This window comes from Camelus ferus, chromosome 9 (genome assembly GCF_009834535.1).
Source record: "Camelus ferus isolate YT-003-E chromosome 9, BCGSAC_Cfer_1.0, whole genome shotgun sequence".
Lineage (NCBI taxonomy): Eukaryota > Metazoa > Chordata > Mammalia > Artiodactyla > Camelidae > Camelus > Camelus ferus.
The window spans coordinates 33,900,691-33,915,369 of NC_045704.1; the positions used below are offsets into that span (position 1 = coordinate 33,900,691).

The following is a 14,679-nucleotide window of genomic DNA, read 5'->3' on the forward strand; positions in this document are numbered from 1 at the left end:
CTTTTTTATTTAACATCAGTGTTTCCCAGTGTTTCCCTTTATAATTTAATAGTTATGCATTTCAATGACAATAATAATCCATTAAGATTAAAGAGTTCATTTTATTTAATCATTCCTCAGTATTGAAAAGTTGGGTTACTTCCACTAGTTTCACTATTATGAATAATAATACTGCAAAAAAAAATCTCTTTAGGTGTTTCCTTCATTTAGACTGTTTCTCTGGAATATATTATTAGAAGTGGAATGATTAAGTAAAAGGTATAAACATTTGTGTGACTTTTTGCCTTACATTACCAAAATAGGTTCGTGGACTAGTTATAATAGTTTATACTGCCATCAGCACTGTAGGAGGAATATATGATTTTGTCACAGTAGTATTGAGATTTACCCTGGTTCTTCCCTTTCAAAACAGAATGACACTGGGCAAGTTACCTAACCTCTCAGCCTCACCTGAACATCTTTATTCCTTGTTGGAATAAAGGGGAGAATCATAATGCTTCATAGATTATACCTCATAGATTAATAATAATAATTAATAATAACCACATAGATTATTATGAGTAATATATTACTTTATGTATTTAAAGTTTTGGGATCAGGAAGCACTCATAAAGGTTACGTTTTATTAGTATTACTGTTAATATTACTAAAATTATGTTTTTCTCCTAATTTAGTATCACCGGCTACATAAGCCACATTTTTTAAAGGAAATGTTGTAGTAGTGCATTGGAGCTAAGTAGTCAGTAGACTCCATAATCAGCAGCTTCTGTCCGTATTCAATGAAAATTTTAAATTGCTTTAACGATGAGCCATTAGGAAGAACTTTGTAGTAATGAGTATTCTGTCTATAAAGTAGAGGCTTTTGGAAGCTCCTTCTCTTAATTTATCACAATCAAATACCTCTTATTCCAGAGCACTGTAAACGGGCCTTGAAGCCTTAGGATTAGGGCGCACTGATTCTGCAAGTCTTAGATTTACTGAGAACCCAAGCTCCCTCCTTTGAGGTATCGGGCTTTGCATTAAATAATGTCAGATGTCTGTTGGTTTCTAAGTCACACAAAGAGCTGGTTTCCTGGGTCCCTTAATTTTGGAAATTTGATTTCAAATTCATTATTTCTCAAAGAATAACCAGAATGAATTTTACTATTCCATTGGAGGACTTCAATGCAGCGCATCTGCTGTGTGTTACTGAGACAAGCACGGCGCCTTCCGAAGCAGGGAGGCAGAGCAGTCTGCCCTGCGTGACCACAGAGCCCTGCTCAGACTCTGCGCTCGGCTGGGCGTCACCTGCCCAAGGCAGAGGCTGGACGTTACTTTCTCAAGACCTTCTTTTAAACAAATGGAACGTGGCTGCCTTATCATTCCCTTCTGATGATCATTTCTTGAGTTAGAATCTTTTGGTTGCAAGCAACAGAAACAAATGCTGGCTAACTTAAGCAAAACAGAAAACAAACAAACAAACAAAAGACAACAACAACAACAAAAAGAAAAACCCAACAACCAACCAGGAGAGAAAGGTTCTTTTTTTGAAAGGTTCTGGAGTGGTTTACAATACCTATGAAAAATAAACTCAGACGGGAGAGGAAGCACCGTTGCTCCTAGGATCCAGGCAGCTGGAAAGTGTGTACTCCGCAGGAAGGAACAAGCCTTACTCCACTCCAGAGCCAGAGTCTAACAGGGCCCGGCCTGGGCCTTGTGCCTGCTTCTGGGCTGGGGGAGGCCACAGCACCTTGATGACAGTCCCACTAAGACTGGCCACTACTGGGGGAAGGAGTTTCCCGGAAGAGAAAGGGAGTCCTATTACTAGAAGTCATAAGAAGAGGAAATAGAGGTCGGGCAGCTAGAAATAACAAAGGTATACTGAACTTTTTAACAGTTACTGTAGTAATTTCTCAACTAATGATTAGAAAGGCAACTGAATGATTACGAACACCATGACATATTTGGACCCACTCAGTGGCCGTTGCCTGTGACATTAGCCCTAAGGATAAGCATAACTCATTTTTTATTAGTCATTATGACCTTGAGGACTCACGTAATCAGGCCTTTCATGGAAGAAATGTCTCACATTTGGCTGCAAATATTACAGACCAGAAAGACAGTGACTTAAACCACATAGAGATTTATGTTTCCTTCAGGTGAGAAATCCACAAAGAATGGGGCCATTATGGAAGGTCCCCAACATCACCCGTGTTCCTGGCTCCTTCAGTCTTTCTGCTCTGCCGGACTTTTGTCATGGCTTCTAGTTTCAGGTTTTTTTCATGTCACAAGAGCCCTGCTCCAGCTCCTAATATCTCATCGACAATAGATGGGAAGAAGGAAGACAGAGGGGAAAGCAGATGTGCCTGGCAGTAGAGTTACCCCTGCCCCCCTTGTAAGGAGCTGCCCTGGCAGCCCTTACCTGACAGTGTCCCCCAAGACTCCACCAGCCAAACCTTGGTCACTCAGTCACATCTATCGACACAGGAAACAAACTATTTTTCAGCTGAGTACAGTGCTGCTCCCAACAAAACCAGGATTCTGACTAGCAGTTTTGGGCACAGCCCCCTCGTGGGAGTAGACACTCCTCAGCTCTGCCCGGGGAAGTCACTGTGGTCACCAGGACCATCGACCAGAAGCCCAGGAGAGTTAGGAGGAAGCATTTTCTCGGGTAGAGAGACAAGGAAGTGGATTGAATGATAAACGCTTTTAGGTCATTCAATAAAGTTCCAACATTTCCTTCTTGCCCAAAACATTCACAACAAACTCCATGCAGTAGGAATTGAAGGTAAATGTGCCGGGCCATTTTTCTTCAGCCCTTTTGCAATGCAACAGGACAATCAATACAAATCTTTGCAGTAATCATATATTGATTTTCCTAGAATATAACTCCATTTAAAGCACTTTTATCCCCAAGAGTGGAAACAGTGGAGGCTATCAAAGGAGGAAGTAGGTTTCCTTGACCCCATCTGCAGTGCACAATTGATTAACAGAGGGTAGTTATGAGAGAGAGAGACAAACGGAGAGAGAGAGGAGGGAAGTCACTGAGAGGTTAATACTAGCTAAAGAGAAACATGATTATAGGACATTAGGCTTTTGGAAAAATCATAAGGTCAGGCTAAGATAATGATACTGTCTAAAATCACACGTGATTTCGAGTACTTAGCATCCTCTTACTCTGTACCTCCCGTTCCCCCAGCAACAACCACAGCTGAATTTGGGGAATTGGCAGGGCCGTGAACGGACAGGGGCTGATTGATGACGTTTAGGTACAGGGTTGGGATGAGCTGGGTTGATAAGGGCAGAGATAACATTGTAGCTTTTCCTGAGTCATTTAGTTGTTAAGTACTAAACTGAGACGTTAGCCTATATCATCCTGGAGGTTTCCTTGGCCTCAGACAAAGCTAAAAGCAAAAGAGAGAAAAATATTCAAAAACACTCATCTGAATCCCTTTTCTTAAGAAAACAAAACACAAAAGTACTAGTTCAGTCCCTCCTCCTCCTCATCACTTCAGTCCCTAACAGTAGCAATGACCAAACAACCCACTTCCTGAAAATCCCAAGAGTTTGGGCCTGCTGAATACTCTGTGCACAAATACCTTCATCTCAGAGACAAGGGGAATCATTGCGTGGTAACGTTGACAAAGGCATGCAAGTTCTGCTCCGCCTCTGGCCTGGGTAACTGGGATGTCACCAACTGGGGGTTGGTAGTTCCTAGTTCTGACATACTCCTTGCTGAAAAGACAAGAGGCACCCTGGGGTGCTCTCTTGTTCGCAGTGTATTGTTCCCAGTGTATTTCTCTCCCTTAATCCCTCTTGTTCTTTGTATCCAGGCTGGGTTCTCACAAACAAGCTCTTTATTCAATTAAAAGATGCACCTTAGCCTCATGATCCTTCTCAATGTGCTGTACTTGATATCTTGATACTGTTTATTTTACTAGCAACTTCAGGAGTTTGTGTTTTCTTTTGCCTCTGTGTGTGTGTTTTGTTTTTCTGGGTTTTTTTTTTTTTTTTTTTGCTTCAGGCAAAGCAACTAGTACACATTGTCAGATAAAGTATCTTATCTGTCAGCAGCACCCTTGTGAATTAATCATAATTCAATAGGCTTACTAATCAAGATTTGAGATGAATGTTTTGATAGAGCAATCGGATTTGTCTAATCTATCATTAGTTGACAGTAGCTTCGAGCAGAGTGTGAACTTGGCAGTAGTAGACCTGTTTCTGATCCCTTTGGCTTGGCCCACCAGTTGGGTAGCATGGCTGAGCCTAGCAGTGGACCCAGACATCACAGCTAATGAAGTTCTGCTTCTCACTGCCCCCTCTTCCCCTCCCTCTCCTCCCACCGGTTTTCAGAATACATGGGTGGAGTTCGGCTCCAGTGAACTTCCTGTTTGTATGCTCAACAGATTTGGGGAGGTGGTGTTCCCTTTGTCATTTTCACCTGGTAACAAAGCTGTGCCAAGCCAAGTGACAAACCTCAAGGGTGATTGATGGTGTCACTTACAAAGAGTGGTCAGAGAAAAAAATAAATGCAATCTATTGTTACCCTTTACTGATTACAACCCTTGTCATGTCATGTGTCACTAAAATCTGTACCCTGTTTTTGACTGAGTTGTACTTTCTTGGGGGGTGAATTACAGCATAGCTTGGATGTTTGTTCAGTTTGATAGTAGAAATGAAAGCTTTCATTGTGGATTAATACTTTATTGTATACAGTGCTTTAAAAGATCTGAAATACAATCCAGAAGTCGTAAGTTACACTGTGTGTATTACATGGGAGTCGTTAATAACATTACTGTGGGAAAATTAGGGCCGGGATCATTTTGTGGAGGAGCCTCTGACTGATTTTTCTTTTCCTCCCTACATTTTTATTAGCATAAAGATAATAGTTCCTCGTTATAAAATGTTTGGAAAATTCCAGAAAAGTCTAAGGAAACAAAATTTAAATTTCTCATAATTCCATCAACAAAGAGTTAATGTTAACAATATATGATCCTATTAAATTAAATGACAATACAAATACTGCAGTGAGTGATGGCCCGACACTATCATCAATAAAATGTCATTTTCCCTGGCATACTGTTCTGGAGTCTGTGACCAGAAGAAAATCCAAAGGCATCCAGGAAGATGCAGCTTTCCTTCAAGGTTTCAGTTTCTGGACGAAAGGCACATGGGAAAATTCATGTAAGCTATTAGGGTATCTAACATGTTGAAAGTGACAACTCTTCGATTTCACAGGCATGTCCCAAGCCTTATGAAAGCAAGGCTAACCACACTTTGAGACAGCATAGCTTGGGTGATTTGGACTAGGGATGGGAGACAGTTACCTACTTAGACTCCAGGTGCAACTATGTAAGGCATTCCCAGCAGCAGTGTGCTGTGTATTAATTAACTTTCATGCTGAACCTGTAGGAGTACCTGAACAAAGAGCAATTCATGGAGGAAGAAAAGCTTCCTCACTTCGCCCTACTTTTAGTTATTGTCTCTCTAAAGCTACCTTCCCTGTTCCCTTTGGTCAGCTGAGACAGCAGGCAGTAGGGCAGGACTATTCTGCAACAAGTTCATCATTTGTCTCCATATCTCCCTTCCTGCTTTCTTCCATAGTCTTAGGATTCTTCAGAATGATTGTCCACAAAGTAAAATGTGTCTGTATTTATTTATGTATTTATCTGTTACCGGTTTGTAAAATCCAAGCGATTTCCCCCCTTTACCTTCTCCTCTTCATGGAACTGCACAGGTCTCTTTCTGTGACAAGTGGCAGTCACTGACCCACAGGATTAGTTCACGTCCCATCAACAGCCTTGAGCCATGGTCCTCCTCGGTCGATCCCATTCCTGTCTCCAGGCAACAACAACGGGAAAGACATTGGTTAAAGAATACTCTCTCTTCTAGGAAAGTCATCCACAGCTTCATTTGTGCTGGCCTGTGCTGTCGAGTGCGGCCAGTTCTTAACTAACGCGATAAAGTACACTTTGTAAATCCATATAAATCACCTCTACATACGTGCATGAGAAAGGATTTCAGGTAATCAATGAAGCACTGCACATGGATGGTGGTCAATTAATTTTCCACTGCTCTTGCCGTTCTCAAGTGGGGAAATCCCACTTGGAGGTTCTCTGCTCCTTCTAATCGCGCCTCCTTGACATCCCCCTCTGGCTTCATTTTGCTCCTAATGAAGTCTATAGGGTGAGGGTGACACACAGGACCACCCTGTTCATATGGGAGATGAATGGGTACCGCTAGCATTCACTCTACAATAGCATGAAATTAACACAGATTAAGGATTTACCAGAAATGTTAATAGGTCAGATTCAACACCTTTTTTTTTTTTTTATTCTAGTACCTCTTACCAGTTAGGGGAAAGAAATGTTTCAGTTTTACTTAGGGCTAATAAATGGTCTTGATTTTTATTGTCTTATTGGAAGAAAGGAATAATGAAAACCTTTGTTGTATAAAAAGCATTATCAGGGGGCCCTGTGACTGTTTGGGAAATGTTTCTAAGCAGTGCAGCCCTGGTGCAGCTGAGGCCCACTCACATTTGGACACTTTGAGTACTCCCTTTCCATAGTTTTTGGATGGATATCTAGTGAAACTGTGTCCTCATTATTCTGGTCCCCAACAGCCTCCCGTGTGGACCAGATCAGGCCCTCCTAGTTAAAACCAGAACAAACAGTTTTGACCAAGCACTTGCTCTTTGCAAGATTATGTTCGGTGCATCAGGAATCCAAAGAAGTCTAAGACGTAATCCCTGTCCCCAGAGAGTTTACCATCTGTTTGGGAAGATAAGGCATAGAAACATGAAAAGTAAACTCTAATAAAGGATTTAAATAACAGTTCAAGACAACACCAGGGAAGATGTGTCATGTGACAATACATGATTGTCAGATGGCGTTTACACATTTCCCTTAGAAGAAAAATGTTCTTAGACCCTTCTAATGGTAGAAGTTCATAGATACCAGTTGTGAATCCCTGAAATATTAAGAAAAGAAGTATTACTCGGAAAAAAATGCTTTTCAATTTCAAAATTTCAGTACTAAAAAGAAATCTGATCTCTGTAACTGGTAAAATATTTATTTTAGGTTATCACCAAAATGAAGGCATAATATTTTAAAATTGTCATAAAACTCCCAGACCTCTGAGAAAATGCCAGTGGGCCTCAGATCCAAGAGATAGGTAGTCATTTCATTGGTGAGGTCCAGGTTCAAATGGTGGGTTCATTTCAAACTTACGTAAGTAAGATTTTTGGCAAAGATGACTTTCAAGTTGTCTGCAAAGATGTAGACAGATGGGAGGAGGTCATTCCAATGACACAGAGCTCATTAGGAGGGTCAGGATAAGACGGTACAAACCAGGTGCAGCTTGCTGGGCTACCTGGCTGAAATAGAAAGTTCAAGAAACTTAGGCCAAATATGTAGTGGATGCTAAGGGAGGGCTGAGTCCTGGGAAGCCTTCAAAGCTTTTCAAGGGCGAGAGTGACTGATGCTGGTGATATTTTAGGAAGATTAGTTTGATGGCAGGGTGTACAATGGATTTGGGTTTGAGGGGGTGTATTTGGAGTAAAGCAGTGTTCTTGAAATAAGGTGATGTGGGCATTCACTAGGCAGAGCAGTGATTAAAAAAAAGAGAAATATGAATTTCAAAGGACTTCTAATGTGAGAGAACTTCATAACCAACTAGTTATGGAGATGAAGAAGAGGACAGAGTCAAGGGTGTTTCTCGATTTCAAACTTGGAAGTAAACAGACATTCGGAGGAGGGGGTCGTGTGCTCCAGCACTTGTTTAAGCATAGGGAGAAATTTTCAGGATACAGCCGTGTAAATAGCTACTGGTAAGACCTAAAGCGTAAAGAAAGTGCACTGCCTTGACATTCTCCTGGTTGAGAAAATTGTGAAATTATCCCACAAAGGATTGCTTTAATCATTGTGTCAACTCAGTGACCTGAGATGTAAGAATACTTAAGGTACAAAGCCAGCAATGGAGAGAGAACAGATTTCTGAATATTTTTGTGATTTTGATATTTTATGGCCAGTTAGTAATCACCTGAACTGTCTTCTTACAGGGCTTGTGATTAAGGGTTTGTTGATGCCATTACCAGCTGACGGCCAGATTCCCTCTTCTTTCCTGTTTAGGTTAAAAGATTTTCATATCACCTTGGTTTTCAGAAACTTGACAGATCGGCCAATGGCCTGTCAATTTCCAACTGACTTTTTTTTTTTCACCTGCTTGCAGAGATACTGTTGTCTCTGAAGAACCAGCGACTTTCTTCAGTGATATGACTAAACCTATGTAGAATCAGCCGCTTTCTGTCTAACAGAGACAAAGTTGAGGCTGTGAGGCTGGGAAATCTCTGGGGCATCACCCTCAAGTTTGAAAAGTGAGGAGAAATGATACAGAAAACCCCTGTACCCCGTGCCAAGCCCGTTGGCTCAACCTAGGAGTCTGGATCTGAGTGAAAGGTTGAGATGAGTGCGGACAGTTGTCTAGTATAAAACTTGTCTTTATGAAACTTGCACTCATCCTGTTCCAGGGAATAGGAAAAGTTCCACATTGGTCAGAAATGTCTGAGTCCCGTAAGCCCCCTAGCAGTGTGACTTTTTAATAAGTGACTCACTTTTAAAGTCCTTACAACTTTCCAGGTGTCTAACTTATGATGTGTTCAGTATTGTATTGCCTTGTCCACATCTTAGCCACCTCAGCCTCACTTCTGACTGGTGAAGGTAAAAGGTGTTCCACAGGGGGCCCCTGGCAATTTGAGGGGGCATAGCAGTGCTCGCCAAATTCTGAAACCATTTAAAAATCTGACAATAAAAAAAATTAAAAGTGGTTATTTCCTTTATTACTGAATGGTATATGTGAACTCACCTTTTTAAATAGACTTTACAATAACCATTTGCTTTCCTCTCTCTGGGAAGGCAGATGCTTGTGTAATAAGGAAATAAAGCCACTCTCAACAGCACTTTTCTAATAAAAGATCCCATTGCTTTTCCATCTTAAAACCAGAGTTTAAGAACTTTATGAATCTAAAAGGAAAAGAATTCCCTGGCTATATAAGAAAAAGAAAGAGTGATGGAAAATTTTTGCCAAAAAAAAAAAAAAAAAGTGCCTCACTTTGCCATCTCAGTGTAGCCCGTTGGCCTGAGTATGTTGGGAGGAGGAAGCTTTTATTAGGAAATAATCGTTTCCAGTTCTGTTACAGTCATTATCCCCAAAGTTTCCCAAATGCTATGCTGTGTCTCACACTCTGCCTTGGAACCTGTTTAGCTGTAGGTGGGAAGTGAACTGAGCTTTTGAGACCAGTAGGATGGTGTGAACATAAGACCAGGTCACTGAGCTGTTTTAGGAGTTACACGATCTTGAAAAAGATCATTAATGCTTTCAAGCCACTCAGGTTTCTTTAATTCTTCTGTACCTTTATTTACCAGCATATTTCACATTTTCACATAAATTGGCGTGAAATAACCTTTGATAATAAGCTGATGCTGGTAGCTATGCCTATTAGGTTCTCAGCCCCCTGTGGCAGTGTGTGCTTAGGAAATAAAGCACAGTGAGTCACTGGCAAAACAAAATTGGACAAGTATATTCCTTCCAAAAGAAGCTGTGGTGTATTTATACAATGGAATACTAGTCAGCCATAAAAAAGAATAAAATAATGCCATTTGCAGCAACATGGATGGACTGGGAGATCGTGATTCTAAGTGAAGTAAGCCAGAAAGAGAAAAAAGTACCGTATCATATCACTCATGTGGAATCTAAAAAAAAAGAAGACACTAATGAACGTATCTACAAAACAGAAACAGACTCACAGACATAGTAAACAAACTTATGGTTACTGGGGGAAAGGAGATGGAAAGGGATAAATTGGGAGTTCGAGATTTGCAAATATTAACTACTATATATAAAATAAACAGGTTTATACTATATAGCACAAGGAACTATATTCAATAGCTTGTAGTAATCTATAATGAAAAAGAATATAAAAACGAATATAGTATGTCTATGTGTGACTGAAACATGATGCTGTCCACCAGAAGTTAACACATTGTAAGCTGACTATACTTGAATTAAAAAAAATAGTATATGATCACCACTCTAAATACACAGAGTTTGGGATCATCCACTTGGTATCATTTTTGTGTGTTACATCTTGTATGTAACCACTGAGTTCAGAAAATGCAGAGTTGATTCCAAGTTTTTCCTTGTGGTTTGAAAGAAATCCACCCATCTCTCAAAGTGACTGATAATCATCAGGAAGGGCCTTATTGATAGAACTGGGTCTGATTTGTCAATTTTGTTATTTTTGCTGTAAAATAGATATTCTTTTTGATCAAAGCCTCTCCTTTTACTTTAAGGTATTCCTGAATACAAACTTGAGAGATTAACTCGCCAAATAAGTAACTTATAGGTATACACATTACAGCACCAAAAAAAAACAGGTGTTGTTTCCAAGACCATGTAGCTATTCACATCCAGAAATGAAATGAGATTCTCCCCTCCCCCCCCTCAAGAGGCCTCTTCTTGCTTTTGATGGGGCCACTGTGGTTTTGGCCCTTCAGTCTGGCTTAAAGTAACATGAAGGGGGCGTCTCAGCTGAATGCATAGTCTTCATTAGATGTCCTGTAACTGCGTCTACACTTGACTTCACAAAGATCTCTTAACCAGACACTGGCTGTAACAGCCCCTCCCCTGGGAGAAAAGGGTCTTTAAGGTATTTTGAGGGGAGGAGAAGGGTTAAGAGGTCTAATCCATAACTCTAAATCCCCATGCTTGGGGGAGCTCATTGACATGGTAGGTTTTAAGGGCTCCCTTGGAGCCATTATGGTTTGTCATGCTGAGACCCGCTGGAGAACACTTAATTGTCCATCATTGTCCCCATGTGTTACAAGGGCTTTTCAGGGTCTTTGATGAAGCAGCTTCCTGTCACTTATGGGAAACCTTGGGAAAGTTTTGATGCAGTCTTGAGGTTTGTGCGTTTAAATTAAAGAGCTGGAATGGTCAGATGCTTTTGTATATTTCCCTCACTTCCTCCATCTTTAAATCAAACCTCAGTTGTCTGTAGATCCCTGAGTACTGGATATATGTCAAGTCCCTTTCTCTCCCTTTCCAGTTTCTTTGTTTTTGAGGTTGGGATTTTTGGTGGTGGTGCTGGTGGTGGTGATAGAGACAGTGTAATGAACAAACACAATTATCACATCCAGGGGCTGCAAAGCTTTACTTCAGAAACGTAATAGAGATCGCGTTGTTTCATATGGAACCAATTCCTCCTTGCCTCCTTCCCCCCAAGGAATGAAGGAAGTATCTCTGGTATACGGTTAAATACCTGGTAGATTAGAACTTTAGATAGATGGGTGGATTAAGGCAAAGCACAAAAACGGCTCATGTTTTCAGCTGTCTATCCTATTTTAAAGCTCCAATTGCCCCTCAATATTCTGAATTTTTCACATTAGTCCTAATCTAATATTTAGCTCTTTAATGTTTTAAACATTCTGGCTGGACTCAGTTCCCAGCTTCCATGTTGCTTATCTCTGTTAGCATCTCTGCATGCATAAGAGGGCATTCATCAGGGCTGGACTGAGGGAAAACCACCAAAAGACCAGAGCCCATTTCTTGAGGCCGGGAATCCAAGTCCCTAGCATTGAAAGCAGAGTGAATGGAGAGGATCCCTGGTTCATAAAATAGATCCAAGGATCGAAACTAAAAACCTGGAGCCTCTTTTTACCCAGAACTCCAAGCTCATTGAGAAATGAGTTTGTGTCTGCAAACCCTGAAGTGTTGAGAGTTCTAGCTCCTTCTCATGGTTTCCCACACTGTAAAACAGAAGTTAAGCTAGAAGGCAAGAAATAATTAACAAATGGAGTTTCTGTGCAAAGCAAGAGTCCATGGACCGAGCTCTGGCTCAGCAGGTACATTTCTGTGGTATTTGGGTTTTTACAAGCTCGTGACCTCCATTCCTCTTCTACAGATGGAGCAAATAATACTGCTTTGTTTCTTTCTTTTAAAATTACCAAGAGGTCTTCAGAGGTATAGTAGTACCGAGGACCCTTAATGAAGACTGTTAATGATGAGTCCTTTTTGCCAGGTGAGATTTAAGGGACAGGGTTGTTTTGATAAAGCTTAGTCACGGATACAGACTGTCTCATCAAACCTGATCTTAGGAGTAGAGTGGGAGGTTTCTGTCTTTGATTTCTGCATCTCCCTGCATCTCGGCTTGCTCCCTTCTTTCGGCATACCAACTTCCACTGTATCTCTGTCCACGTGGCTGAATGGTGGCCACCACTTCTGGAACAGTCAACTCTGGCTTGAGGGGTGAGGCCACCCTGAACAACATGGTGGCCAGGATCCCACCACTCAACGGCCAAGCATGGTGGAGGGGTCTTTTCCCATAAAGGGGGAACAAGGGACACAACCCAGTGTATTTCCCCTGTTCCACCGACCTCTAAGGAGTCAGTTAAAGTGCCTATATTTCCTTATATTCCTCAGAATAAAGTTGCTTTAAGGAATGGACATAAAATTTTAGAGCAGGAAAGAATTTTAAAGTTCACTCAACCCTACTCTCTATGTCTCATTGAGGAAACCAAGGCAAAGGGAAAGTGATGCATTTCCCAGAGGTCCTAAGGCTGGTGAGCAGTTTCCAGTGCTCAGGCTTTTAGGGAAAAGTGTCTGACACAGCCTCCCTTGAATTTTCTTCTGCCCTATCCCAGCTGCACATATTTCAGATGTTATTTTTTTCCTATTGCCCAGAAGTTTCTGAATTACAAGGGATTTATATTTATAGTCCCTTATTTAATAGATGGTTTCTTTTAGGTTTTATAGGCTCGTCTCCTGTAGAAAAACAGAGGTAATGTTTATGAAGACAACCTGGAAACATGGAGAGATGCTTGTGATGTCCCGTTAAGTGAGAACAGCAAGTGAATGATGATCTAAGTCTTCATGGTCAAAACCATGTGAAAATGTGCATGTGAATGTAAAGTAGGTTTGTTCGAATGATGGTATTGTGTATAACTGAAAATCATCCTTAAGACGGGCAGTAAGTTATTTTTAGGATTTTAGAATGCGTGTTTAATGAGAATGTACCCTCCTCTACTTCTCACCTTAGAGCTTCCTGAGCCTATATACCTGATGTTCTTGCTTGTGGAAGCCAACTTTCCACAATGGAAGGCCTGTTTTTCTTTTCTTTCTTTTTTTTTTTTTTTGCACAACTGTAACCTTTATTCCAGTAGTGAACACATCGAATATGAAATCCTCGTCGCTATGGCTACAGCTGCATAAAATCAGGGTCTAAGCAGAAACTTGACCCCAAAAAGATGACCCACCAGAAGCAATCAGAGGATAAGATGTTTTCAGGCACGAATCGAATCAGAATCTAGGCGTCGGGAAGAAGCTCACTTCGTGTAACTTGACTCCTGAGACGGAAACGTGGAACACTGCAGGTCTGGAGAGGCACAGGCTTGGTTAAACTCCAGGTCGAGGACTCTCGGTGCAGTGGGCTCTCGGAGAAGTGCTTTCCACAGAGATATCAGATGAGTCAAGGAAGAGCCCTCTCCAGCCTCTCGGTTGCCCCCCCTCCCCCGCAAACCTCGCTGTCTGCTTCTGACTGCAGAACTGTGGGAGGAAATCCAGGCCCTTAGACACCACCTGATTTTTCATCTGCCCTTGTGACAGTCCACATGTAAAGCAAGACAGGACAACAGGAGCATCCAACGGGGTTGTACGGGCAGGGGAGCCCACCTCAGAAAGGGGGGCCTTTTGCTTACACCGATTCTCTCCTTCCACTTGAAAAGGGCAAACTGGCTTTTCAAGGAGAGTGAGAAGTGGAGGGAAGAGATCAGAGCTGAGCTGACACATGTGCGCCACCTGCCAGGTGCCTTTAAGCCATGAGCTCCCAGACCCCAGGAACCCGCTCCTTCTCGCTTCTTACGCAGCACTAACGGGAGCACGGTGTGGTGGTGGCCGAATGAAGGTAATGCTTAAGGAATTTGCTGGGGGGGACAGGTTGTCAGGAGCAACCTCACAGGTGCCTCTGCTCGTCCAAAAGTAGGAGAATCTTTGTTTCAGAGCTGATACAGAGGTGTGGGGGAGAAGGAGAGATACTTGGCTTTCTGGAAAGAAAGCATGTAGAGTTCGAGGGAGAAACGTTTCCACCTCTCCAGGATTCTCTAGCATCTTAGCCCTACGGGAATGACCTGGCTCATTCATCTGCTGACTGATTGGTTCATTGGTTTAGGTTTTCCATTCAGCAAAGTTTTACACCTCCCACTGTGCTGAGTCCGGGAGCGACAGGGCCCCACCCTTGTGAAACTTACAAGGAAGACCTGTCCTCCAGACTCATCCCATTACGTGTATATCTTGAGTGCTTAATGTCTTTAATACCATTAGGAGCCACAGAGATGAACCAGACAGTGTCCTCAAAAAGTACAGGTGTCAGGGAAGTTGGATCCTAATGGTAATCTCTCTGGAGATCTTTAGTCACTTGGTCACTTATTACGCCTCTCGCTTCCTGTAGGAAATTGTTTTCCAGGTCAGGTTCCTATCTGCCTGTTCTAATGTAAACTTCCTTTCTTCTGACCCTGGCCAGCACTCAGGGTGCAGGATTACCACTGGCACCTGCTGTTCGAGGCACAAGTGATCTGAGCCAGCAATTCTCACCTTGTCCACAGTTGCATTTAGCTGCTCCTCCCTGAAGCTGCATTTAACAGGGATTTC

General features: G+C 41.9%; 1 protein-coding gene across 1 annotated transcript in view; it reads left to right on the forward strand.

The window, feature by feature from the left end:
• The window catches only part of FTO (FTO alpha-ketoglutarate dependent dioxygenase), a 345,689-nt gene that overhangs the window by 271,464 nt on the left and 59,546 nt on the right, over positions 1 to 14,679 (forward strand). The window lies entirely within an intron of this gene.